This window comes from Pleurodeles waltl, chromosome 10 (assembly GCF_031143425.1).
Source record: "Pleurodeles waltl isolate 20211129_DDA chromosome 10, aPleWal1.hap1.20221129, whole genome shotgun sequence".
NCBI lineage: Eukaryota > Metazoa > Chordata > Amphibia > Caudata > Salamandridae > Pleurodeles > Pleurodeles waltl.
This window is the reverse complement of record NC_090449.1, coordinates 1,046,596,828-1,046,624,328: the sequence shown is the minus strand read 5'-3', so window position 1 is coordinate 1,046,624,328 and position 27,501 is coordinate 1,046,596,828. Positions and strand designations below refer to the sequence as shown.

The following is a 27,501-nucleotide window of genomic DNA, read 5'->3' as shown; positions in this document are numbered from 1 at the left end:
TGAATGGACAGGTGACATTTTTTTACTTTAACGTCCTTCGTGTTCAGATCTTGGCTTGAGACAGCCTTAGCTGTCTGCTGAAGAACTTCTGTTACAAAAATTAAATAAACCTAGAGTGTGCTTTGGGTCAGCCCCTTGATGATTGGATGACTTTGTTCTCTATCTCATGACCCTTCTCCTGATTTGAGGGACTGTCCTGCTTTTCTTGCACTTGTGTCCCCAGGAGCATTTCAGTCTCATGTGCTTTTGATTGGATGAAGTATCTTTCCACTACTGGCCTAAGACCATGTATTACAGTGCATGTCAGGGGCTATTTTTTCTCCTGCACTCTATTTCCCTCCCTGCTCTCCCTCTTTTTATTCTCAGTCCTTCCCTAACCCCATCCAGGTGACGCTTGCACCCCAAGTCCCTATTCGAATGGTACACACACATATACAAAGTGGCCATCTTTGACTGGGGTTTGCTCACACATAACAAAGCACATTCCTAAACAGGTGCTGTGGGTGCACGCACGTCCACGGTGGCCATCTTTGAATACTTTTTGTAATAATTGAAGATACCCCAAATCAAGATGGCAGCCGCAGGCGAGTGCACGAGCGCATCTTGCTGGTGGGAGGTTGAGGTGGAAGAGATTGCATTAGCTAAACCAAAAGGATTATTTTACAGTCCAGCTCCCTTCGAGAGACAGTCTCTTGTCTCTGTGAGACATACGTCTCATCTGCTGTTCTCCGGCATGATGAGAAATCTTTTTCACCAGCTTCCTTTGAGAGACAGCCTCCTCTCTATGTGAGACATACGTCTCCTCTGCTGTTCTCTGGCCTGATGAGATATCTTCCAAACAAGCTTCCTTTGAGAGACAGCCTCTTGTCTCTGTGAGACCTACGTCCCCTTCTTCTGTTTTCCGCATGATAAGATATCTTCCAACAAAGCTCCCTTTGAGAGACAATCTGTCTCTTTGTGAAAGCTACCGCCCCTCTGCTGTTCTCCAGCATGATGAGATATATTTAACACTTCCTTTGAGAGACAGCCTCCTCTCTGTGAGACATACGTCTGTCTCCTCTGATGTTCTCTGGTGTGATGAAATATCTTCCAAACGCGCTTCCTTCGAGAGACAGCTTCTTGTCTCTGTGAGACCTACGCCCCCTCTGCAGTTCTCCGGCCTGATGAGATATCTTTAACACTTCCTTTGAGAGACAGCCTCCTCTCTCTGTGAGACATACGTCTTCTCTGCTGTTATACGGCATGATGAGATATCTTCCACACTTTCTTCGAGAGACAGCCTCTTGTCTCTTTGTGAGACATGCGTCCGTCGCCTCTGCTTTTCTCTGGCATGATGTGAGGTTTCACAGCAGGTTCCTTCGAGAGACGGCCCTTCTGCCCTTCTCTGGCCCCGAGTGTCACAGACCATGACTCAGCATCTGGACCATTAATCGGAATCTAGATCCCATGACTCGCAATCTAGATCCCATGACTCGGTATCTGGACCACGATTCGGAATCTAGATCCCATGACTCGGCATCTAGACCATGACTCGGAACCTAGATCCCATGACTCGCAATCTAGATCCCATGACTCGGCATCTGGACCACGATTCGGACTCGGCATCTGGACCATGACTCGGAATCTAGATCCCATGACTCGACATCTAGATCCCATGACTCGGCATCTGGACCATGACTCGGAATCTAGATCCCATGACTCGGCATCTAGACCATGACTCGGCATCTAGACCATGACTCGGCATCTGGACCATGACTCGGAATCTAGATCCCATGACTCGGCATCTTTTAAGTTTCCAAGAAGACCAGCGCCCATCAGAGGTGGCGTCGGAGCTGTCCAGCTCCCTCTCTCCTGCCCACTCATCACATTAAAGAACTGAGAGGCGTGGATAGTCTCAGGGTCCCCGGGGTGACAATGAAACGAGATAACGACTTTACAGCTCAGCTGAGCCCGTGTGCGTCCATCAGGACGAGGCTCGAGTGTTGGAGAACAAGTGAGACAGCGGTGGGAGCTAGAGACCACCCGACAGCAAACAGGCCGGACCTGAAAGCTGAAATGCTTCAGCAACTTAAGGACATTTTATATAAAGAGCACCCACCCCCCCACTCCCGGGTCCTCACCCCCAGGGAATGAAAGTATTTTTCCAATTATGGTAATTATGTCGTAGGTTGGAGAGTTGGCACAGGCACAGAGTGTGTCCCCATGTTTAAAAGGAAGTCTGGGAGTCTGAGGGGTGGCGGGGGAGGGGAGCAGAAGGAGCATGAATCTCTACGAGACCCTAGATACGGGCGAAGCACGGCTCTGCCGTTAGCCGGTGACCCTGGGCGCATTCAGCGAACAGGAGGTGCCGCGGATCGTGACTCTGGAGCGGACATTGGCTATTTTTCGGTATAAAAAAAACTCGGGAAACAAATGTCGGGGAATAAAACCAGGAGAACAAAAGCAACAGATTAAGTAAAACGGAAAGGGTGCAGGTAAGATTTAACGGCGGAGGTAGGTGACGCAGTTACGGTTTAGTAAGGTGCATCACAAGACTTTAATGACGTGTAGCGTCGGGGAAGGTACCGCTGACGTTAACACAGAAAGGAGGAGCTCTAGGCGAGAGGGAAAAAAGATTTATCTCAGATTTCGGGAACATGTGTAATTAATGTTATTACCTGTATAACTTCCATTCACTCTTGGGAGTTTCTTGTTTCCCACAAGAGGAAGCTTTCAGGGACTCCCTGAAAGAAGGATGTTTCTGGAGAGCTCACAGGCGAGGGCTGCAATGACTCCACAGTTCAGGAGGTAAGTCAGTGAAGGGAAGTTTGTAGCCCTTGGCGTGTGGCCACTCAGGCTCCTGGTCTATGAGTTTTATACTTTACACACAGGTACAGCGCTTTGTCCAGAGTATCGAACTCACAGGCGAGAACGAACCAGCCCATGATGTACCTCGTACCTAGGGCAGAAGGCCTTACCACAAACCCCTTGCACCATGGGGAGCCGGCGGAGAGGTCTTCTAGATGCTGACACGTGACCCAACTCTCTAAGACCTGCGCCTTCCTCATCAGCGAGTTCTGCACCCACTGTCGTCAGGTAAGATGGCGCCAGGAAGGTCTAGAGAGGAAACTCTGCCCTAGTCTGCGAGGGACGGAGCACGTACTAATTAGATTTGAAAGCCTTGGGTACCAACAGAACAACCTTCCTCGGCTTCTATAAAGCATGAAGGTACATGGGCAGAGATATGATCCCCACTCGTTATGGTTGATTGTTTTAATTGGATCAACATCTGCATATGGAAATCAGGACATCAGCACTTATTCTTCGTCCCTCACACTTCTGGATCCTCGGTACCCTACACTGTAGGATTTCCATGCCAAGCACCCGATCACTTCAGACGAAGCAGAGTCATTAGATGTAATTTACTCAGCAATGAGCACTAGGGGCAACCTGTACCCAGAGGGAACAAAGATAAGGCGGACAGATTAACCAACAGTGCCAATCCATCACCCACTGACCCACCCTCTCCCCAGAAAGATCAGCACAGAAGCTGTGACCACCAACCTCCTTGGGCCAACTCCAACCACAGAAGTCACCTTGTCCGATGAAAACTCCTGCATCCTCCTTCCTGCACCTGACATTAGCGAGAAACTCCGTAGATGCTTCAAGCTGAGCAGCACCACCTTTACCCATCAACCTAAGTTGGCGGGAGTGGCTTGGATGTTCAGCTCTTTCTTCATGGCGAAAAACTTTACTACAATCCAATGCTACAGGGCTCAGGACCAGAAACAGAAGTTCATGGTGGTGCCCACTTAAAACTCTTCTCAGCATATAGCTGACCTTTAGGGTTGTCTATCCCTCGCCTCCGCAGTCTCCATGGTGCCACCTGCCTTTGACCCTGCTGTGGAGCCATTCCTGGGCAGACGGTAAGCCGTCCTTGTTGGTAGATGTCCCCTCACTAGTAGACCAGCATGGACGCACCTCAGCTTGCGGCCTACGGTTTAGCTATGTACCGGTCACTTCGGATATCCTCAGCCTTGACCTCACTGAAGGTTATCCGCAGCCTCCATCTTGGATCCATTTTACTTTCACTTTGGTCAGACAGCCTCCTTAAGTTCCAGGGAGCCTTCCCTAGCTTCATTCTTCTTCTGGGCTCCATCGTCTCTCGCACTTCCTTCGGATAGGCCCTGTACCTTTACATTAACGTGATGGACAGCTAATGGAACCTGCCCCGCTTCACTACCAAGAACTGCATGAACAATTTGCTATATCATCAGGACCATCATAATTGTTAAACTGGTACTAATGAGGTGAAACTTTATCACAGCCAATATGAATATATGTTCATTTGTCAAACACTGAAAACGCACTGCCTAAGCTTGTGCCACATTATGGAGCATAATTTAATTTATCACATAATTTAGTCAGCAGTGCTGCATAATTCAGTCATCCATGCCGGATTATTTGGCTGTGGACTGCAGTATAATTCCAGTGTCCCAGTTTTAGAGTAATATTAACATTGCCTTTCTTAAAGTCCCTTCAAGTGAGGTGCATAATAACAAATAGGTAATGCACCTACTTCTCTGTAGGGCAGGGTCACTCTGGACAGAAGCGCTCTCAGAACCCCCAGCTTGCAAACAAAGCACAAAGACTCCACTAAATTAAACGTGTAAAACAAAGCTGGGATGCACAGATTAAAAGTGGTGCACCTTTTATTTCAGGACGGTGCCCATGAAGGCTGATCTATGCTCACTGAAGGGAGTGCATGGTTTTTAAACTCTATATTGTTCTGCGAGATTGAAAGAGCTATGTTCTTAAACTGGTGCGCCCATGCCACATGTAAAGAAAATCACGGATTATAAGTGAACACAGCTGTTCCCTCATATACATGTGCTGTAATGTTAAAATAGCTAATTATTTCGCAGATTTTGCTGCATAAATTGAACTTCATTGGCTAATATGCCGTATAATTTGCCACTTTCCATTTATTTTCCTTTGCTGCATAATCTATTCAACTCTGACAGATAAATCTCTCGTCCACTGTCACATAAATTCTGCAGGTCTACCTACTGCAATAAACGCAACCACAAAAGGGGAGTGATAAAATTAAATTTATAGGCTTTGCAGTACAGCGGCAGAGACTTGCACCTGTGCCAGATGTACAAGGAAACACAGACTGTCAAATGTTTATTTTCCAGAATCTGTTTATGAGATTTTTTTCATGTAATAACAAAGATAGATATTCAAAACACTGTAAAAAGAGCTTGGGGTGCTTACGATTCTGGCTAATATTTCAATCAAGGTTTACAGCACTGCAGACTACAAAGTTGGCTGCAATAACCAGTTACAAGCACGGAGAAAAAGAAAGTAAACATGTTTTTGTGTTTATTTAACCATCTCTTAAACTGCACCTTTTCTCACAATCTGCAGAAACTCAGATTGTGAAATTAGAGAAAAGAAACATTTTGAAGACTTGAAAAAAAACACTATATAACTTTCCCATTATGAGCCAAAGCTGGCAATGTTCTTCCTCCCTCTCACTTCCGGGCCCTCCGTACCCCACACTGCAGGGGTTGCCTTGCCAAGAACCCCAACTACTCGAGAGCAGCGCCACTCTTACTCTTGGACTCTGCTGCCGCAGATTTCTCCATCACTGCGGATTTTTCCGCATCAACCGCATAAACCTCAATCTGCCGCATAATTTGTAGATTTCATCCCAAGAAATGTTTCTACCTCAGACGGGTCGATATATAAAAATAGTGCCAGAACGTGGTTCTGCCACTGCCAGTCCCTTTGCGATGATTAAATGATTACCATTCAAACGCTGGAGGTGGCCTCGGATGTTAAACTGCTAACAAGGAGCAACTTCGACCATGCAATATTAAAATAAAAATAGTAATCTCACAGATTGTGCCACATAATTTGTCTTTTCTTGCTGCACAATTTTCCAAACCTTGCCGCATAATGTGTCCCTCCTTTACTGCATAATTTCAGCGTCCCTGGTAGAAAGTCACGGGGGGCTCACTACAGAGGAAAAGCCATCTCCCCTGCGCCCTTCCCTAGGGTACAGCCAAGCAGGTCTATATGCCAACCCCAAGTAACAGAAGAGATGTACCAACTGCAAACACAACTCAAGCAGAACGAGGCAAACACAGGTACCCGCAGCAGAGACACTCGGTGCACAGGTCCTGCACTCAGTGCTCAGGCATTGCACAACGCCGCCCTGGGCAGCCTGTTTGTGTACAACACTGAGTCGCACTCCATCGCAACTAATGGAAAATTCCCAAACACAAACATATTCTTTCCGGGCCGATGCTGGCTGAGAAGCAAACACGAGAAGGGGGAGACGAGCAGACTGGCAGAATAAACCCAGGGGGCACCGGGATCAGGGCTCGTGCGCCACGGACTCCGTAGCGCAGCATCCTGTGCCAGCGCCCACCGGCCCTGCCTCTGGGCGCCCCCTGCGTGACTCGTGGTCCAGACACAGTGATGCGCGCTGGGTACCCATGCCCTGGACTCACCGCTCTTCTCGCTGGTTGTTTCCTGCGCTGCTGGGCTCGGGGGGGCGCGCACAGGCATGTCCTCCGGGGGATGCCAGCGCAGGGTGACCTGGGTTCCTCCCGGTGCCAGCCTCAGACGCCCGCCCGCAGGAACAGCAGCCAGCCGGCGATCCTCCACATGATGCAGTGACTCAGCCCCGGCCCTACGGAGGCGGCGGCAGAAACCACCGATCCACGTGCAGTCTCTGCACAGCAACACGGGGCGGGGAGCGGACGCTCCTCCCAGCTGTGACTGGCCGACTGGGTACCTGCCGCAGCCGAGCGGCACCGCCCCCCCGCACTCCCGGGCCAGACTGTGCCCGAAGAGAAGGGGTACCGGGGAGCGGGGGTGGGGGTGCGGTGCCATGGCATTAACTGGCATCATGGAAAGGGATTCTCAGCAGGGCTTCTGAGCGACGCTGCAATGGGCACTGCCAGGGCCTCTGAGCAGAGCTGTTATACTGGCCAGTGCCAGGGCTTCTCAGCAGAGCTCAGGACTGGGCATTGCCAGGGCTTCTCAGCAGAGTTGCAGTACTGGGCAGTGCCAGGCCACTGAGCAGAGCTACTGGACTGGGCAATGCCAGGATTTCTCAGCAGAGCTGCTGGCCTGAGCAGTGCCAGGGTCTCTAAGCAGACCTATTACACTGGGCAGTGCCAGGGTCTCTCAGCAGGCCTGTTACACTGGGCAGTGCCAGGGCCTCTCAGCAGAGCTGCTGGACTGGGCAGTGCCAGGGCTTCTCTGCAGAGCTGCTGGACTGGGCAGTGCCAGGGTCTCTCAGCAGACCTGCTACACTGGGAGGTGCCAGGGCCTCTCAGCAGAGCTGTTATACTGGGCACTACCAGGTTCTCTCAACAGAGCTGCTGGACTGGGCAGTGCAAAAGCCTCTCAGCAGAGCAGTTATACGGGCAGTGCCAGAGCTTCTCAGCAGACAGAAGAGCTGTTAATCTGGGCAGTGCCAGGGCGCCTCAGCACAGCTGCCGGACTGGGCAGTACCACCACTTCTCATCAGAGTCTGTTATACTGGGCAGTGCCATGTCTTCTCATCAGATCAGTTATACTGGGCAGTGCCACCATTTCTCAGCAGAGCTCATATAGTGGGCAGTGCCAGGGCTTCTCAGCACCACTGCTACATTGGGCAGTATCAGCACTTCTCAGCAGAGCTGTTATACTGGGCAGTGCCAGGGTTTCTCAGCAGAGATGCTACACTGGGCAGTGCCGAGGCTTCTAAGAGCAGCTGGCATACTGGGCAGTACCAGCGATTCTCAGCAGAGCTGTTATACTGGGCAGTGTCAGGACATCTCAGCACTGCTGCTATACTGGGCAGTGCCAGCGATTCTCAGCAAAGCTCTTATACTGGGCAGTACCAGTACCTGTCAGCACAGCTGCTATAATGGGCAGTATCAGCACTTCTCAGCAGACTAGCAAAGTTGGGCAGTACAAGTACTCTTCAAAGCAGCTTGTCCCGAGCAGTACCAGCGCTTCTCAGTAGAGTTTACAATAGGCAGTGTGAGCACTTCCCAATAGAGCTGTTGTACCGAGCAGTACACATACTTCTCCACAGACTTTACAATGAGTAATACAAATACTTCCCAATAGAGCAGTTGTACCGAGCAGTACAAATACTTCACAACAGGCGTTACAATGAGTAATACAAATACTTCTCAACAGAGTTGCTTCATAGGGTAGTACCAAAACCTTTCATTACAGTCATCATAGGCAGTACCAGCACGCCTCAGTAGAGTTTATAATGGGCAGTACTATAGTTACTCAACACTGCTGGTTAACATATAATGGGCAGTGCCATGACTACTCAACACAGCTGGTTAACATATAATGGGCAGTACCAAGGCTTCTCAACACAGCTGGCTTACATATAATGAGTGGTATCATGGCTACTCAACACAGCTGGTTAACCTATAATGGGTGGTACCATGGCTACTCAACCCAGCTGGCTTACATATAATGGGTGGTACTGGGTCATCTAAGCAGAACTGTTGTGATGGGCAGCACTGACATGTCTAGATGGAGCAGTTGAGAAGAACAACACTTATTAGCAAACATTTTACAGCTACAGTGGGCAGTCCAAGCACTTCTCAGCAGAGCGCTTATATTCAGAATCAGCAGTACTTCTCAGCAGAGTTTTCAGACCAGTAACATGCAGTACTCATACTCCCTAGCACAGCTGTTAAACTAGTAATATGAAGCACTCATACTCCCCAGCAGAGCTGTCATACTAGTAACAGGCAGTACTTATACTCCCCAACAGAGGTGTCCATACTAGTATCAGGCAGTACTCATACTCCCCAGAGGTGCTGTTAAACTAGCAATATGCAGTATGGTTACTCCCCAGCAGAGTTGTTATGCTAGTAACATGCAGTACACATACTCCTCAGCAGAGCTGTCATACTAATAACAGGCAGTAGCCATACTCGTCCGCAGAGCTGATACTATTAATATGCAGTACTCCTACTCCCCAGCAGTGCTGTCATACTAATAAGAGACAGTACTCATACTCAGCAGAGCTGTGATACTAGTAATATGCAGTACTCATACTCCCCAACAGTGCTGTTAAAGTAATACGCAGTACAAATACTCCCCGGCAGTGCTGTTAAAGTAGTAATACGCAGTACTCTTACTCCCCAGCAGAGTTGTTATGCTAGTAACGTGCAGTACACATACTCCTCAGCAGAGCTGTCATACTAGTAACAGGCAGTACTCATACTCCCTAGCAGTGCTGTCATACTAGTAACAGGCAGTAGCCATACTCGTCCGCAGAGCTGTGATACTAATATTATGCAGTACTCATACTCCCTAGCAGAGCTATCCTGCTAGTAACAGGCAGTTTTCATACTCCCTAGCAGTGCTGTTAAACTAGCAGTATGAGCTACGCACACTCCCTAGCAGAGCTGCCATACTAGTAGCAGGCAGTACTCATACTTCCCAGTAGCGCTGTCACAGTAGTAACATGCAGACACATACTACCCAGTACAGCTGTGATACTAGTAATATGCAGTACTCACATTCCCCAGCAGACCTGGTATACTACTACCAGGCAGTACCCATGCTCCTCAGCACAGCTGTCATACTAGTAACAGGCAGTACTCATGCTCCCCAGCAGAGCTGTTATACTAGTAACAGGCAGTACTCATACCTCCCAGCACAGCTGTGATACTAGTAATATGCAGTACATGCAGTTACATACTAGTAACAGGCCAAGCTAGCACCCCCAGCAGAGCAGAGAGGAATATACCTCTATTTTGCTCATTACGAGATGCCTGTTAATCAGACGTGTACATATAGGGGTCAGAATTATTATTTCTAGTACATCCCCTCAAGTAACCAGACAACAGTGGAATGAGTAATAACATGCCGGATCCGGAGTTACTCAGGCCACCTTCGTATGTGGTCCCAGCTTACTAGTCCTTTATAACGACAACTTTCAGCCTCCTTTGAGCAGGTGGAAATGTCTGTGGGAACACAGTTCGTTGTAGCGGGTTGAGTCGCGCATCCAGTATAACTGGGTAGCGGCAGAATTTAAGGAAGTCTAACAAATGTTGAAGGTGGCATGTGGCAAGGTGCCCTGGTAAAGTAATCTAGCCTGGGGTGGGTGGAACACGTTTGCAGATTGATCCACCGGGGATCCATGCATATGTGAGAATGAAAATAGCTCAGAACTGGGAACATATGGGATCTCCCTACAGCAACTGCTACAAAGGGAACCACAGTTCACACGGAGTGAGGGAGGCGTTGCGACAAGCCCTCATTTCTCATCGGGACTTCCTTGGCGTGTCGTGGTTCGAAATTCTGTCATCAACAAATTACGCAAAACAATTGTTTTATTTTATTTACTGTTTATTCCTTTATTATTATATTTCCTAATGAAGAAACTGTACCGAATCTACTTCAGTAGACAAACCTCCAATATGTGAACCTCAGGAACTTGTTTCGCTCTGTGGCAAAACAGCCATCTAGCTTTCTCCTAAGCACCTAAGCCCCTCCCAGCGAGTGACATCACGCGGTGTGCCACTGCACTACTGTCTGTGAGGCTGAATGTTTTGTCAATCTTTGTACAGGATTTGGAGTAACAAAAGTTTATTGCCTGTTGATGGCTGGTGAAGAAGCCTAACAACCACCTACCGTCCACCCCCCAACCCCCCAGTATAGCAAGTTGGTGGATTGGGGAGGCTGCACCTCAGTCCGACAAGAGCATGGCCTTGGCTGTAGGGGTCAGGTGGACGGAGTCTGTGGATGCTGTGGAGCAGGACAAGTTAGAAAGTCACTGAAGGAGGGCAGAAAAGGATCCTTTGCCAGTGCCGTGGGTGCAAGTCTGCTACCAAGGGTCACTATTCCCGGATAACTCACCTGCCCAGCCGTCACTTTTCACTTAGGTTCTCTCTGGGCCACCGGACCTGCTTCTCTGGCCATCTCCTGGACTCCAACTTGCCTGGTGCAGCCGGTCCTAGAACTTCTGGGTCCACAAACTCCAGACCTGGTATTTCAGGGCCTAAAGACACTGGACCTATGTGCGGGGTTTTGGACAGCCGCTGGTCCTTAATCCTCTGCCTGACCTTCTCCTGCTCCATGGGGACCTTCAAGGGCTCCCCCCGCTCCCCTCACATGCTCCGAGCTCCCCCTGGTTACCTCACACCTGCACAGAGGACCTGCAGATGTGGTCTTGGCATTGCCAACAAGCGGATTTGAGCTTAGGATTCACAGGTAACCACCTTATTCTCTCTTCTGGTGAAACTAACTCATAATCGCTGAATTTAGGTGCAGAGTCACCGGCTAGTATCAGCCTCTGGTCGCCATCTGTATTCGTAGTGAGATCCATCAACAGTCATACTGAGTGCTCCTTGACGAGGCAGAGCCCAGCGCTGCCTGGTTGCATATCATATGTAACACCTCGGTGATCTAGTGATCCAGGTGAAAAACCTAGTAGTCAGGGAACTTTCAGGCTTAAACAATAACATGATGGTAGAGCCGCGGCAGCGAGTTTTTTACGTCGTCCTTACATCCTGACACACTGAACAGACGTCTGGGATCTGGTGGTTGTCGTCTGGAATATCAAGGAGAAAATATCAATTTACCCGAACATCATCGCCAAAATACAGAGGATCCAAATATGGAGGAGGTTAATGCACGTAGGAAAGTCCAGATTCACAATTCTTAACTCCATATCTGGGGGCCCTAGAGATCTATATATCATCAAGGTACACATATGTGTAGTTAAGTAAAGCTAGTCTGATGGGGTGGCCTCCACAGAATCTGGGGCTATGCACAGGCAGCCCCTCTTCCCACAGTCCCGTGGTACCAGTGCGCTGTGGGACACCATCAGGCGCTTACAGGAAACTTGACCTTCTCTGCTTCCTATGCCACTAAGGTCCTTCTCTCACTGTGCATATGGCCATCTGCCCCTAAATCCTTGACCCTCGGGTAGGTTGCTTCCCCGCCGCTGCAGCTCCACCTGCCCAGGCCCCTGCCACTTGTGTGTAGGTCTTAGACTCTACCTTTGCGCTTTGCATCTGATTTGCCTTCTTCTCTCCCGTTGCCTTATTTCTCTCCTGTTGCCTTTATCTCTACTGTTGCCTTTTTTCTCTCCTGTTGTGCTCTGCCTCTGATTTTCCTCTTCTCTCCTGTTGCGCTCTCCCGCCTCCCACTTTCCTGCCGCTGCCCCCGTGCGTCCCCGCCCCCCCTGCTCCCATTCGTTGTCCTCCCTCCCGCCTCCCAGCCGACCCCTCCTCCCCCCCCTTCCCTCTTATGGCGGCCGCTGCACGGCCCCGCCGCTGGCGCGCAAAAGGCAAGCCCGTCTGCGCCTGGACCGCGCCCAGCGCCAGAACCCCTGGCCCCCACCGCACTCAAAACACCCGTCTAAGATACGACGCCGCCTCCCTCAACGCCCTCAACCCCAAACGTACAGCCACCTGCCACCAAGCCAGCCCCAAACGCACTCACGGACCCTTCACCTGTCAAGCCTGCAAGTACACATTCCACCGAGCCTGCAGACCTCCTACCGGCACTTGCACCAACAACCACCTCAAGTGCATCCTTCTCAACACACGCTCCGTCCACAAGCAGGCCATCGAACTATGGGACCTCCTGGACACAACAGCACCAGACGTCGCCTTCATCACAGAAACCTGGATGAACGCCTCCTCGGCTCCCGACATCGCCTTAGCCATCCCTGACGGCTACAAGATCGCCCGGAAGGACCGCGCCAACCAAATCGGGGGAGGAATCGCCATCATCTACAAGAACTCCATCAACATCACGACCACCACCGAAGACACCCCCCTCGCCGCCGAACACATACACTTCCAGATCCACACCGACCCCAGAACCACCCTCAGAGGAACTCTCATCTACAGGCCCCCGGGCCCACGCGCCCTATTCAGCGAATCCATCACTGACTTCATCAGCCCGCACGCCCTAGCCTCACCAGACTACATCCTCCTCGGGACCTGAACTTCCACCTGGAGAAAAACAACGACAACAACACCGCCATCCTGCTCGACAACCTCGCCAACCTCGGACTCAAGCAACTAGTGAACACCTCCACCCACACCGCTGGCCACATGCTCGACCCCATCTTTTCCGCCAGCAACAACATATCCTTCAGCCACTCCTCTGAACTACACTGGACCGACCACAGATGCGTCCACTTCACCTTCAGACGGGAGACCCACCACCAACGCACACAACAAATCCCTCGCAGACTCTGGAGCAAAATCTCCACAGAGCAGCTCCTCTCAACTCTGAACCAAAACCAACCAGCCATCACCACCGACGCCAACAACACAGCCCTCAGCCTCACACAATGGATCACCAACTGTGCAGACAACCTCGCCCCACTTAAAAGCCACCCAAGAGGGACCAACATCTGGAAACCCCCGTGGTTCACGGACGCCCTCAAAGAATCCAAGAAATCCTGCCGTACCCTCGAAAAAACCTGGCGCAGAGAACACACCGCAGAAAACATGTCAGCCCTCAAGATCGCCACCCGAGAACACCACCTGCTGATCCGCTCCACCAAAAGGGCATCTTTCAAAGAGAGACTTGACAACAACACCCACAACAGCAAAGAACTCTTCAACATCGTCAAAGAGCTCTCCAATCGCAGCGCCAGCTCCAACACCATCACGCCCTCACAAGAACTCTGCAACTCCCTCGCTATTTTCTTCCATCGAAAGATCGCTGACCTACACGACAGCTTCGGATCCCAGATCCCACCGTCCACCACTGAACCAACAGCCCCCGCCACTACCCTCAACGCCTGGACCCCCATCAGCTCCGAAGAGACCAGAATCACCATGAACACCATCCACTCCGGTTCCCCCTCGGACCCGTGCCCCCATCACATCTTCAACAAAGCCGACTCCATCATCGCCCCCTATCTCCAGAGCATCATCAACAGCTTGTTCGCATCTGCCACCTTCCCCGAGAGCTGGAAACACGCGGAAGTCAGCGCTCTGCTGAAAAAAACCCACGGCTGACCCCAACGACCTGAAGAACTTCCGCCCCATCTCTCTTCTCCCCTTCCCGGCCAAGGTCATCGAGAAGTCCGTCAACAAGAAACTGACCAACTTTCTTGAAGCTAACAACCTGCTCGACCCTTCCCAATCTGGTTTTCGTGCCAACCACAGCACGGAAATCGCCCTCATCGCAGTCATCGACGACATCAGAACTCTGATGGACAACGGAGAAACAACCGCCCTCATCCTCCTGGACCTCTCGGCTGCCTTCGACACTGTATGCCATCGCACCCTAATAACCCACCTCCACTCCACTGGAATCCTAGGACAGGCCCTGGACTGGATCATCTCGTTCCTCTTGGACCGAACCCAAAGAGTCTACCTCCCGCCCTTCCGCTCAGAACCCACCGAGATCATCTGCGGCGTACCACAAGGATCTTCGCTCAGCCCTACCCTCTTCAATATCTACATGAGCCCCCTCGCCAACATCGCTCGCAAACACAACATCAACATCATCTCCTACGCCGACGACACCCAGCTGATACTCTCCCTCACCAAAGACCCAACCACCGCCAAAACTAACCTACAGGAAGGAATGAAAGACGTCGCGGAATAGATGAAGCTCAGCCGCCTGAAGCTGAACTCAGACAAGATGGAGGTCCTCATCCTCGGACATTCCCCATCCGCCTGGGATGACTCCTGGTGGCCCACGGCTCTGGGCACCGCACCAACCCCAACAGACCACGCACGCAACCTCGGATTCATCCTGGACCCCCGCCTCACTATGACCAAGCAAGTCAACGCCGTCTCGTCTTCTTGCTTCCACACCCTTCGCATGCTCCGAAAAATCTTCCGATGGATCCCCGCCGAAACCAGAAAAACAGTTACCCACGCCCTCGTCACAAGCCGCCTGGACTACGGAAACACCCTAAACGCAGGAACCTCCGCAAAGCTACAGAAACGTCTTCAACGCATACAGAACGCCTCCGCACGCCTCATCCTCGACATACCGCGCCACAACCACATATCCGCCCACCTGAAACACCTGCACTGGCTCCCCGTCAACAAAAGGATCACCTCCAGGCTCCTCACCCACGCACACAAAGCCCTCCACAACATGGGCCCCGAATACCTCAACGGACGCCTCTCGTTCTACACGCCCACCTGTCAGCTTCGCTCAGCCAGCCTCGCCCTCGCCACCGTCCCACGTATCCGCAGAACCACCGCTGGAGGTAAATCCTTCTCCTACCTGGCAGCCAAAACATGGAACTCCCTCCCCGTCCACCTAAGAACTACCCAGGACCACCTCGCCTTCAGGAAGCGCCTCAAGACATGGCTTTTTGAGCAGCAGTAACCCTCCCCCCCCCTCCCAAGCGCCTTGAGACCCTTGCGGGTGAGTAGCGCGCTCTATAAATGCATTGATTGATTAATTGATTGATTGACTAAACCGAAAGTAACCAGCAAGAAGGGTCTTGAGCGCGACGGACCCTAGGAGAAGCCAACCGTAGGGTGTATCTGTGCCAGTGCATCACAAAGCGGCGGGAGACTGTCAGAGAAAATACACCCACTGAGCGAGGAGTGGCCGTCTTCAGTGCAACAAACAAGTGCCACCATGCAAAGATTTTCGCTTGATCCCATGGTGGAACAGTAGATGGGGTTGCTGCACCCAAGCGGAAGGTCAGACTCGTCACGCTGTTACAACAGCCTCTCTGAAACAGAGGGAGGTTTTGTCCCGCTGGAATCAGCAACGCCTCGGCAGGAAGTACCCAACCACTGGACGTCTGAGACTGGATCCAATCAGAGTAAGGCATTAATCACTGGGGAGGAAGGTTGTGGGCTCTGACGCTCTTCCCCTCCCAGGGTTACTGTAGGTCAGGGGGTTTGACCTCCACACTGGAAGCAGAGTGACCTTGACAGGGTGCCTCCCTGCTCCCATGGCTCCTAAAGGACTTGGTCCGGCAGTGTGAGACCTTGTGCCTAACCCTTGACCCCCAATGAGGTCACCTATAGCCAACCTCTTGTGGACCTTGTTGTGATGCAGACCCAGGCAGCACAGGCCTAGGCAGGATGAGGTTCCCTCAGCAGGACACATGCTATCTATGAGGGTCAGTCGCTGCCGGCTGATTCTGGCGCAGTGTGCATCTCTCAAAATCAGTGATGAAAAATGAGCCCACATAGCGCCAAGAAGGAAGAGAAAAAAGTGTATTGAAAAGAAGAACACAAACTGTGTGGTACAGTAAAGTGTTTGCAAGAGAGTCTTGTTCAGCTTCACAGCGACCTGCAGAAAAGCGGGAACAGACACTAGTGCGCATGCGTGTCCCAAATGTTCGTGTGTGCTTCGTACCAGCTTGGAGAAGTGGTTTCTGTTCCTGGTGGTGGGGTAAACGGGAGTGGGCAGCAGAACAGAGACAAAATGTGGAACTTCAAAACACTTCACAGTCTAATTAAAGCCTGGACTACCATTCCCATTCACAAACTAGTGACCTTCACTTTGCACACCTACTGGTTTGCAAATGTCAATGCAATTTGTGATTCGACCAATACACTGATAGTTAACATTGCAAATGGTCTATTCATAGGGGGGTCGCAAAGCAGGCAGCATGGTGACTAATAGGTAGGCAGGTTGCAATCTACAACCCCCTGGGAATGGCTTCCAGTTCCGAGGTGGAGGCCTGCAAGTGACAGCAGTCCTTTCTCCCTGAATTTGCTCTCCAAAAAGGGAAACATTTAAAACAAAACAGCAGTTCATATCCATTAAATACACAGGTGCTGCTTAAAAAAAACCCATTTGCAAATACTGGATGTATGGTTTAATCCCCTGGGTCAGTGCCTGCTCCCCCTGAGACTACCAACATGATTCCCAAAGAGGAAGCTTCCCCAAGGGGGGCACCTTCCCACAGTTACCACCCTAGCTTGGGGGGCTGGAAACTGATCAATGGTTTGAACCACACAGCTTTAGTCACAATTTTTTTTATATATTCCTTTCCAACTTACAAATAGGAATGGAACTCCTCTTTCCCGCCCCCTGCTAGCTGCGATTCGGAAACAATCGCAGAACCATTTTATGACTCAGAAATAACTTTCTGACTGGTAAAAGGGCTCTTGTACATTAAGAAAAAACCTTTGCACGTGCAAGACCTTGTTGTTTTTTTAGTTCTGCAGGGTTTGGAACCACAAAAGGGCTTCGGACGACTGACTATTCCCCTGCTGGTAATTGCAACTGGTCACCATGTGAAACCCACCCCAAAAATGTATGTGTGCGGCCAATAAAGATGAACCACTCAAGCCGACACGTGGAGCAGTGAGTGAAAGTCACGCTGTAAGCGTATACATTGTGTGCTGTGCAGTGCGTCATCAGGCTGAGATATGCAAACAGTATGGCGGATGCAATATAGGTCTTCTTACCACCCTCGAATGAGTGATTTATCTAATTCAAGGACAAGTCTATTCGGTGTTTCTGGTTATGTGTCAGTCATCTGCATTAAGCCAGGTAAAATCTTAAAGGGGGATCGCATCAGTGTGTGGTACCACACTTCAACAAAAGGGAAGAAAAGCTGCTAGATTGCTTATTAGTGGACCGGGAGAACTCCAGAAGGAAAATTATATGTTGCCAGGACTTTGAAGAGTCATTGACCCGTTCCTGGCAATGATACACACTCCCATTCTAGCTATCACCCTTTCCTTTATAAACGAGAGCTCCCGTTCTTTGTCCGGGTGCCCAGAGTGGTGCACACCAACTGGACCTGGCCTTCTGCAGTCTCCTGCACTTTCACTGCACCCTGAATTTAAAAGCCTGTCCTGGATTCCGGGGTAGGACACAGGACATTTCTGACCATGGAGCACACCAGGACAGGACATCAGGTATTTTTCAATGGGATAAAATCAGAACACCCATTCAGTTGTTGATTCAGGGGAAGACTAGAACCATCTATTTTTCTAAGTGAGGAGAAAGGCACGTCACATTTCCTTTGGACTGAACCCAGATATTTTTTGGGTTGACGGGCCGGAGACCAGGTATGTTTTGGACTTGGGGAACACAGTAGCTATACTTTGGATTCCAAGCAGAGAGCAAAGTATGTTCTGAATTGATTGTTTAGGATTTGGGTATATTATGTAATAATAATTCAGGGGAGGGCAGACCCCAAGGTTGCTTTTGACAGGACATTGGCTTTGTCTTGCATTACTAGAAGCACAGCAGGGCTCTTTCCTTTTCTGCATGTTTATAAAGCTCTGTTCACCAGTAATGCTGGGAGTCACTGGTAAGATGTTAGTTGGTGATTGGCAGAGGCAGTGTGGTGACCTTCAGCACAAGGGCATCTGGAGATGAAGCTGATCAACAAGAGGAATTTTGGAAAAGCCTGGCAGCATGACACATCATGGGTGCCAGGAGGGTGAAGCAGGGGGCGGCTTAGTAAGGCAGAGCTGAACACAGCCTTGTAAGGCTCGAAAGAAGGATGTCTGATGATCGTTGGCAGGAGATGGCTTCAGATGGGTGACCCCTGGCAGGAGGCTTGTTTCTTGAAGTTAGCTTGGCGATGGTGCAGGCTTGAGTACAGGGTACCTGGTGATGAGTGGCATGAGATATTCTGGTGACGCGGTAACAGTTCTTCATTTAAGCCTTTTGTGATTTTTTTCCAGTCCAGTAAAAACAAAAAGACCTCCAAAAACCGTAAGAGAGAAACTTCAAGACTTCCTCAGACTATGTTGTTTTTAAAATATGTATTATATGTAGGCTCTGAGAGTTATCCGGTAGAGATAAGAGATTTTTATCTTCAATATTTTACCGGGTCCATCTCTCTCCTCCCTCACAGGGATTGGGCCTCTAACATATCCCTTTGGCTGCTCAGTTCCTATATTGCTACCAGGGATGAAATAAACATTTCTAATGACAGCCGACACTTGAGAGGCATGAAACAGGGGGCTCATTGGGCACTGGTAGGAGGCAGAACGAGATGGGCAGCTGAACACGTGACCATACGGGTCCCGAAATCAAGAATGATCCGGACACTCAAAAGACAGTGCACCCAACACAATAAAACACAAATCCACTGGATCGAACCTGCTGGCGTCTTCCGCTGGTCATCACCCAGTGCCTCAGTTGATTGCCAACTATGCTCGTCATAGCGCACAAAACACACGAGTATGTGTAGGATGAAAAAAACAGTCTCCAAAAATGTTCCCTGCAAAATCTCTCGCTTCTACATCACCCTGCACCCCAAACAAGGTCACCTTTCAAGCTCTCACAAATAATTCCATTATATTTTCTCAGGACGTCAAGCGATGCTACAAGCTGTGTTCGCCCAGCAGCCCTCCGCTTTCCATGTACTGGTTAACTTGACTCCCAGCCACAACAATATTCATTACAAGCAAAAATAGCACAGGGACCGGAGTGTACAGTGGTGGGGGGGGGGGGGGTTGGGCGAGCAACCCACCAGCAGAAGAGGCAAGCGAGCATGCTGCTAGGACGTCTCCTGCTGGCTAGCGTCATCGCCACCCTGCAAAATACTGAGCTGGAAACGCAAAATTAACCAACAGCGCAACGCAAACACTCAACCAGTCACCACCTATTATCAAGGCTGGCCGGCTAGGAAGGCTCAAGTGCAAAACTGGGAAGTTTTAATTCCTTGAACCTCAGAAGAGTGGCAGAAGGTGAAATGCAGAGAGGCTCTTGGGATCATGATGTGAAATTGATGACGTGAAGCCTCCCGGCCAGAACTGAGATGAAATGTTGGCCACCATCGGAATTCAAGGGCATCACGCAGTTCTGTTCTTCCAGATTTGCTGCAAGAGGAAATTTCCCATTCTGTCCAGGCCCTGTCCTTCATCAGACAGCAGCGGTGCCTAGACACTCGTGTGTGTCCTTCACAACACCGTGTTCTGGGATCTCCAAAGCCCTTCTGCAACAGAACTATCTTGTACAAGGATTTCCTATGGTGTTTTACGTCTCTTCTCTCTGATCGCCAACTCAGTTATCGATTCAAGAGATAAAAACCGTGCCAACTCCATAACCACTGCCAGGAAGTACTGTATCTCTTGGATGTTCCACAAACCATGGGTACCTAGCGCTACCTGCCAAAAAAAACTGTAAAAATATTGGGGACCTTGGGCAATTGCAATCTTGGTGATCACGCGGACGTGAACATGAGGCTCTCCGGTCCAATGACTAGATAAAAACTGCAAGTCCAAGAGCAGAGTAATATTGTAGTATCTAACCCCACATCCCTGCTTGTGAATTATCGAAGCATATATTGTGGGAGGGGCCTGATTGTGAGGTGTGGCGTGTTACAGACCGGGACATCTGAGAGACAGACCGCTGTGGTGTAACAAAGGCCCTTTCAGTCCCCATGGTGCAGGGGGCCACCAAGCTCTAGGAGGGCCCCTTCAGCACAAGCAACATGGCCAGGGAGCTCCCGAGTGAGACCAGAGGGGGACATCTCCATGAGCTTTGAAGAGAGCCTCCTCCAGTTTCATTACGCCACTGATGGACCACCCGTATGGCTGTGCTCCAAATCCGTTTGACCACACGCATTCCCCCAGAGTGGATCACAATGTACATACTGTCTTTATCTTAAATGCTGGAACAGGGCACTAGTCATCAATAGTGCTGCAGGTGCAGTGGCATTGGAGCCCACTGAACCCCGATTATTCCTGCATTTTAAAATCCATACAGCTGTCAGGAAGCCTTTCACTAGGGCCCTGCGTGCCCTGGTCATGCCACCTTGCTGGAAGCACACGGTCTGCATTCACGATGGTCCTAAAAGCTGCATAGTCATAGGCGCACTCATGCAATGTTGCAATTGTGGTCAGGGCAAGTAACTTTTATAAACACTCAGCTAATATTATTACTGTGGAGCCTGGGACATTCCAACTATTGCTGTTAAGCAATGCCAACGTAGAGGCATTGCACACAGACAAAGGCTCTTTACATTACTGCTGGCAACCATGCCGCGCATCGTGGTAATCACTGCAGGTAATTTTGCATAGCGTATCCACTGTGATCTAGTCTGATGTGGTCACTTTTGCAACACCAATACTATTAACAGCCGTGGATCATTTTCATTATACATAATTAGCTTTTTTTAGTTGTGTTTCTTATATCTCCGCCTTCGCCTCTGAAGTTGCATCATTGGGGGAGCAGAGACCCTGGGCACCGCCAATCCCTTCAATGTCTTTAAAAAACACCCTCTCAGTGATCTGTATATTATGAAATAAGGCTCATATTAAAAACTCCCCAATGGTCTCACTTATGTGTCTAGGCTTATACTTTTAACTTCTACTTACCAAGAAATGTATTTTTTCCTCCAGGTCAAAACTTAAATCCCTGTCAATGAGATGTCACCTTCACTTACTAAAGGATATTTCACTGCCCTTTATCCAAAACCTTTATTTGTGGCTGGCTGAAGGCGACAATCCCCGCAGCCCTTCCTGTGATGCACATAAAAGAAAGGATTGGTCGGGCCAGGGACTCTGTCCAGCCAATGATAAAGCGGCAGAGGAGAGTGTGGGGATGTAATGAACACATCAATTTAAAAGAAATAGGGTCTCACAGGAAATAACTGTGCCATTGGGAAAGAGCGATTTTATTAAGAGTTTATTTAGAGTCAGAAAAATTATATGGATAGGTTAAGTAAATAGAATTATCATTTCTAGAATGTAAATGTGAATGGACATTAGTGTATTGGTATAATGGCTATTGGTAAATTGATATTTTCCCTTTATTCTTAGAATACAAAGAGAGACTGATGTACCCCTATAATTGAAATGTACGCATGACAAAATATTTCTTATTTGGTGTGGGTACAGGGCGATAAAAGTCTGAACAGTCAGGATGAGAAACGAGAATTAATAATATGAATGTATCGCACCTTAAGTTGTAGTTACTTATGCCTGTTTATACTACAATGTAAACTATTTGTTTCTTTTACAGTTTTATTATAATTTTCAAAATATTCAGTTTTTTATGTCCTGAAGAAGGTGAGACACACCAAGAAACCATCGAAACACCAGTCAACAGTTTCTGAGTTTTTATTGTCAATGTTGAATGGATATTTGGTTCAATATGTTTCTAGTAACAGAATGTGAAACATTGTAATTCTTTGTGCACATTGATAATTGTTGATTTTATGAAAAATGTTAAGACAAAGTAAAATTCCCTTTACAATAAATGAGTGATAACATTTATATATTTTTAATGAATGAGTGATATGTTCTGCGGTATACAGAAATGATTAAAAACGAATGAAATCATGGTAATCAAAAATTTACTTAAATAATATAAGACAGTTCATCACAAAGGAGAGAGTTCACCTTTGTTTGGGTTTCTTCTTTTAATGCTCACTATCTGCTGTATTCCATCCTTTAATACTGAGTTCCTCTAGGGATTTTCTCAGCGACTTCCTCCTATGGGATGTCTTCTGGGGAACCCCCCTTTGGTTTGGTCACCTTGCGATGCTCTGCCAGCAGATGAGTTGCCATTACTTTGCAGTCACCATCATTGTTCTGAGCTGAAGAGCCTTTTGTGGCTCTAGATGTCAAGTGTGACGCAAAGGCACCTGGGAGCAGCTCTGTGTGGTTCCCATCACAGGGAAGGACCAGGGTTTCCAAGATATTGTACATTTCCATGACGGATAAGCGTTTTTCGTCCTGATATCCAAGGTGGATGAAAGAGTGTACGTGACTAACCTTTCAAGATCTTTACTGCAGTTGGATGTCACTATATTTAGTCACATGCTGTGCAAGTAGACACCATCTTAACCTATGCCCATTATTCTACTGAAAGGACCCCATAAAACCTCCACACTATTGGCTTATGACCAAGGTCTATGTTACAGAATCTCCCTTAAATTTTCCAACTCAACTTTATTGGCTAAAGGGTTAGTTTACACTTTGCACTGAGTTTAAGATCTATGGTACGGTTAATGTCTACTCCCTTTCATTGAACATATATGCAGAAGTTTTTGCTATAAGGTTTGACGTTGCAATACTCTGTGGGATAGTTGCATCAAATTAAGGATCACTCTCTGAACTTGCAAATTTTTTGTAGCACAGGTGGAGCAGACCAGTTCACAGTCCAACTGCACAATCTGCAGTGTTTCAAGAGTCGCTTCCGCCCTGGCCAAGCAACATGAGAGTAATCTGTGGTGTTCATTATCCGATTAAACTGCTGTATTGCTCACGCCTCCGTATGCGGTCACTCTTGCATAATGTGAGTCTCCGCCTTGACTTCTTATTCTTACGTAATGTAAGTCCCCACCTCAGTGCTGGCTCCCAGCCTCTGGCTCTCTCATAGGTTCCTCTTGGCAACTTCGCAAGAGGCAGGAGGCCAAGCCTCTCAAACCGCTCGCATACCGCAGCTTAAACTTGTGCGCTGTTATGACTGTGTGTGTGTGTTTGTGCACCCGCTTATCACCTGCAAGTAGTGTATTTCCTTGCTGGGCTTCTCTCACCAAAGGGCAGAGCACGTTTACGACACAGGGGACTTAGCCAAAGAATTAACATCCAGTGAGCATATCACACACAGAGGCTGAGGGAAAGCCTACCAGCTGTGCCCCTAATCCTTGCATTTAGTTTACTTGTCCATGAGGAAAACCAGTGGTAAGTACGGCTGAGATGCTAAAAAGCTGAAGATGCTTGGGGCAAACCGATAAATCAGTTTCTTATTATTCAAATAATATCTCTCTGTCACCTGCACTCTACAGTCCTGTTCCTTATATCTCCATAAGCCTTGTAAAGGACCATCTCACAGCTGTGCAGTCCAATCGTGGGGTGGGTGGGTTAAATTTAAATAAAATAAGACCTAACCAATCCCGACACCACCAACCTCTTCGAAGACCTGTTCAACCTTGGACTCCCCCAGCAAGTAAAAGGCCACACACATGCCCCCATCTTTGCCAGCTTCAGCAACATCATAGTAGACAAGCCCACACCCTTCACCTGGTCTGGCCAAATCCTCATCAACTTCAGCATACCCATCCCACAACGCCACAAAAAGACCATCACTAAACCTTCTCAATGGGACAGGAACAAGATCTCAGAAGTATCCTGGTCTTCCTAACTCCTACACCACTGGCCTCGACACAACAAAAACCTCCACGCCCATCTCCAACTTCACTGCCTGCACAGATACCTTGGCTCCTCTGAAAGCCAACAAAGCCGTGAGAACCAGACTGCGGGCAAGCTGGTACAAGGAAGAGCTCAGGCTCACATTGAAAACAGCACCAACAGCAAGAAGGAACTCTTTGCCATGGTGAAAGACTTCAACTCTCCTGAAGCAAACCCCAAAAGTGTAGCCCCTTCTCAGGACCTCTGCACCCAGCAGTCCCTATTCCTCAGCAACAAGAAAACTAGCATCTATGAAAATCTCAAACCCCAAGCTGACCTTTACACACTCGTAATTCTCCTGCCCATCTCTATCAAAAACCAGGGACCACCCTGATCACCTGGCCCACCATTGCCACTCATGAGACCACAGAAACCATGCAGTTCATACACTGTGGAGCACCCTCACCACACCTTCATCAAAGGACTGGACCCTATCAGCGCAGCCCTAACCTCTATCCTGAATGTACCAATCATCACAACCACCTACCTAGATGCCTAAAAACACTCAGTACTCCCCTCCTCTAGAAAACCATAGCCATTACAAAGAAGCTGGACAAGTACCGGCCTATCTCCCTGCTACACTACCCAGCAAACGTCACGAAAAAGATGATAAACAAATGCCTTGCGATCCACCTCACTGACAACCATCTCCTCGACATCACTCAATCCAGAGTCACGCCCAACCACAATACAGAAACTGCCCTCATCACCACAACGGACGACATCCAAATGATCACTAATAGAGGTGGCACAGTAGTCTTGATCCTACTGGATCTTTCCACCTTCGACACCAGAGTTCCACAAGGATCTTCACTCATCCCCACTCTGTTCAACGCCTACATGGCCCCACTCACCAGCATCATCTGTGTCCAATGAATCATCACCATATCCCATGCTGACAACACCCAACGTATACTCACCTTCTCTGACAACACATCGAAAAGCTGGACCAATTTCTCCCCTTGCATGATCAAAGTCACCAGATGGATGAAAACCAACTGCCTCAGGCTCAAAACAGACAAGAAGGAAGTAGTAATATTTGGCTCTGGGACTCTAACTGGTGGTCTGACAAACTCAGACCTACAAACCCCGCCGGCAACCCAAGCAAAGAACCTTGGACTAGTAATCTACAACCAACTCATCATGACAAGCCAAATGAATGCAGTTTCTGTCTCCTGCTTCCAAGCACTGAAGAGGATCCTCAAAAGGCTCTCCACCAACTTTCGCATCACTACCACCCAACACCTCATCACCTACAAGCTGGACTACGGCAACACACTCTATGCTGCACTCAACGCTCAACTGACTAGAAGACTCCAGACCATGAATAACTCCACAGCCTTGCTCACCCTCAACCTTTCACCTTGCACTCACATCACCCAAATCTCAAATACATCTACTGGCTTCCAAACCACAAACAAGCAATCTTCAAACTCCTCAAGCACACACACAAAACCTTACATACCATTGGCCCCATGTAACTCAACAACCGCATAAACTTCACACATCTACCAGATACCTCCACTCAGCCAGATTCAAACTCGCACACACCTCCGCACATACTCCCAGACCCGGCAGTCATGTCTTCTACATCACTCCTAAAGCCTGCAATGACCTGCCTCTGGACATCAGAGCCGCCTCTTCAGTTCTTGAATTCCACAAGAAACTGAGACTCTGGTTCTTCACCTGGCCTCAACCTGGCTCGGCTCATACTGCGCCTACAGCAGGATACCTTCTGGGGTGAGTTGTGCACTATACAAATAGATAAAACACAACATAGCTCCAAACTTTAGAACTGCAGCATAACCAGAATATGCTGGCACTCTTCAACATAGTTGGTGAGTGTTGAGTTTTACAGCAATCCTGCAAGGCCAAAATAGTAGGTTCTTTAAATCTAGCGCAATGGGCTTCCTAGCTGCTTCTCTACAGCTACACCATAGCATCCTACATATTAATGACGGCCACCTGCATTTAAAGAGGCCATCTAATATATGATGTCACAATGCACCTCAAAACCCAAATAGACATCATCGAACCAAGCAACATTCAAGTGTTCTAGTTGGTGACTGTTAGAGACGCGGGATTGGACAAAGAACTGTGTTTTCTTTGCACTGGATGGAACATTTAAACAGTGGCAGGGATGAACAATCCCCATGTACTCCAAGAAACTAAATCACAACTCCTCCGCTGTACGTATATGGGTGCATTTGTAGGATTGGCACAATTGCCAAGGGATACTTTTTGAAGGGCAGCAAAAAGACCAGCATGGAAATATGAAATTGAATGAAACATTCTCATTCAGGGTACCTGACCATCTTCTATGGATAGAAAAATGTCCAGACCGGACCTGACATCAATCGATCAACCTATTTACAAAGAACATACAAGACTTAAAGTAGAGAGACTAAGCAGAGTTCTAGAAACATTAATCAAACAAGAGGGCCTTTAAAGCCTTCCTGACAGGGAGGAGTGGTCTCACATGCTCAAGCTTTTCAGGCAAAGCATTGCTAGAGATGCTCAAAACTTGAGTAAATCATCCAGCCCAGCTTATCTCCACACACTTGTTGGTTCTCCTGTCTAAGAAACTCCGTTGTGCAATAAGGTGTAAAACACTTCAAATACTGGGGGGCACACCCACTTAAAGTATTGAGTTTAAGTGTCATAAACTCAAAATGAATACATGAACTCATTGGAAGTCAATGCATATTCCTCAATGAAGAAGAAAAGTGTAGACTTTGGTAAGTTTCAAACAATCCCTAGAAGAGAGTTTGGAGAACCAGTAAGTTATTGTTGCTCGTTTTGGAAATCCAAGCCAACACAAAGCTACCATATTCCAATTTTGCCACAATTATGGCTCTGGCAATACACAAGAGGCCTTTTGTATTAAACTTTCATGCACAAATATTAGGCATTACTTTGATGACTGAAAGATAGAATAGAACTGACCTTGCTAGACATACCAAGGATTTCACCTTAGTTTTATTTGCCATTTTGAAGATGTTATCCCTGACATAGAAGATATGATAATCCACACCAGGATTCTTCAATCCATGGCTGGTGACAGGAAAAAATAATTTCAGTTTTGGAGACATTCAAATCAATTGTCCGGCATCCATCCACTCCCTCGACTCAGAAAAAATCACTCACTTTCCTGCGACCGACTTAAGAGGAAGGTACAGAAAAACACTGCAGGGGAAGTCGCTGACGAAGTTCTGAAAACTAACCCCGAAGACCAACAGCAGTTGGTAAAGAGTTGGGTGTAAACATGAACAAGATGAGAGGGGTTAACAATACTTACTCAACAGCTACTTCCTGCTACAGACCCGCCACTACCATGGATTTCCCACCCATAAGGAAGGATTTCATGCCACTTAGTGAAGTCCCAGCCACCCCCTGCAATGGTTCTAGAACA

At 48.5% G+C, this 27,501-nt stretch overlaps 1 protein-coding gene across 4 annotated transcripts in view; it reads right to left on the bottom strand.

The window, feature by feature from the left end:
- The window catches only part of THRB (thyroid hormone receptor beta), a 438,776-nt gene that overhangs the window by 358,506 nt on the left and 52,769 nt on the right, over positions 1 to 27,501 (bottom strand). The window contains exon 1 of one of the 4 annotated variants that reach the window (XM_069212035.1): positions 6,501 to 6,741. The exons of 2 other annotated variants lie outside the window; for them this stretch is intronic. The gene's annotated coding sequence lies outside the window, so the exon portion shown is untranslated. Of the gene's footprint in view, positions 1 to 6,500; positions 6,742 to 27,501 lie in introns of those variants that run through there. One more of the 4 variants, XM_069212037.1, reaches the window with a different exon arrangement.